Source organism: Poecilia reticulata, linkage group LG18 (genome assembly GCF_000633615.1).
Source record: "Poecilia reticulata strain Guanapo linkage group LG18, Guppy_female_1.0+MT, whole genome shotgun sequence".
NCBI lineage: Eukaryota > Metazoa > Chordata > Actinopteri > Cyprinodontiformes > Poeciliidae > Poecilia > Poecilia reticulata.
Window position 1 is genome coordinate 21,819,714 of NC_024348.1, and position 1,741 is coordinate 21,821,454.

General features: G+C 43.8%; 1 long non-coding RNA gene across 1 annotated transcript; it reads left to right on the forward strand.

The window, feature by feature from the left end:
* The first annotated feature begins 44 nt into the window (after positions 1-44).
* LOC103480956 (uncharacterized) lies at positions 45-1,478 on the forward strand. The gene is made up of 3 exons (XR_536205.2): positions 45-241; positions 314-434; positions 1,076-1,478. It is a non-coding gene; the product is annotated as an uncharacterized LOC103480956 (long non-coding RNA).
* Positions 1,479-1,741: the final 263 nt, after the last annotated feature.

Below are 1,741 nucleotides of genomic sequence, written 5' to 3' on the forward strand. Positions count from 1 at the left end.
GGGAATCGAACCCAGAACCTTCTTGCTGCAAGGCAACAGCTCTACCAACTGCGCCACTGTGCAGCCATGTTTAATTTTCACGTTCCATAAATTATTTTATCCATTTTTAGCTTCATTTTGAGAAGATTGTCAGATGCTGATCAGGTTTTGCTTGTTTCTGCCTGAAAAGCCAACAAGCCGATCCCAGATCTGGAGAGCCAGGAGGAGGAAGGCGGTGAGGAAGAGGAGCAGCAGCCCAGCGGTAGGAACCAGAACCAGAACCAGACTGGAGGTACTGGATCATGTCAGATCAGAACTCTGCTGCTGTTTTCAGGTGAGGCGGCTGAGAGTCGCAGTCGACCTGGGARCCTCTCTGATGAAGGGGCGGAGCCAACAACGAMCTTCAGGCTAAACCAGGAACACCTGAAGGACAAACATTATGGGAAACCACCAAGGTAACTGGTTTTAATGGGCTGAGCCCTTCATGTTTGAGACGGTAGTAACTCCACTTTATCTCTGCCAGTAGCCAGAGCCGCCATCTTGTTTTTTCTCTGGTTTAGTGTTTCAGGGCTAAATCTTTATTTTAACTACAGCTAGCATAAACCTTATGTTCTCTATTTTTAGTTTTAGCACAGAAAGTACTCCTGGCCCAGTGCCTCGATGTTTAGCTGTTTATATTCCCAAGACATTTAAATAAATCTCTCTGCTACGAAGAGATGTTTGTTTTCTACTAGAACGTTCTGTCATGTAATTACTAGGATTAGTTGTCCTAGTAATTACTGCCATAAATGATATTATTATTTTAGACCATTTTTCATTTATCTATTGATAAAGTGGCATAATGATGCAAGTTCTCCCTCTGCAAAACCAATAAACTGGAAGAATACTGAACACTGGAACTGGAAGATATTTTAAATATCAGAAAAACCAGAAATAAAATTGATTCTGACGTCTGTAAATAAGATTCTCCTTTAAAAAAAWATGTCAGAATGTAAGTTATTGAGCTCATTTCAGTTTCTCATGTGATTAAYTCAGATKAASTCATAGGAAGTTCTTCTCACTTCCAGTGTCGGGTTTCCCGTTTTTTTTATTTCAGGAAGCGACTCGCCGTGTCCAAGTTCTACAATCTGAGAGCGATGATCACGGAGCTGCTGAGACGGGCGGCCAGAGACGTGCTGGCGGCGGTGGAGGGGACCGCGGCCTGGAACCAGGAGGACGAGGCGAGCTTCGGGCGGGACGTCGACGGCCAGAGGAGGCAGCTGGAGCTGCTGCTGGTCAGCCACCAGCAGGCAGGTCAGTGGAAACCAGTCRCAGCTGGTGGGTTTACTGGTTCAGAGCAGCTGGGATTCTGATCATCACTGAGTCCGAGAGGAACTGGCTACATTTACTTCACTTGCTTTTTGGAGAAAACATGCATGATAGGTATTTTTCTAGAACCTACATAAAAGAACCACAGACAACGTGTATGAATTTTATAGCCAAGCTTTTGCAAAAGGAGAAAAACTCTGTCAGCTGCTCCTCCGAGCCGTTCAGAGCGTCTGAAGATCTTTGGGTTCAGCTCGTCTTTTATTATCAAGCAACAAAGACGGAGGATAGGCAAGATAGACAGCAGAGGAAACACAGCAGAGGTCATAAAATGTTGAGGAATATAATTATGTTAATAGTTAAAAGTTGTGTTAATTCACATTAAGATGTGTTTTACTGAAAAGGAATGTGTTACGTTGTGCTGGTTCAACACCAAATAAGGTGTTGTACGAGACAT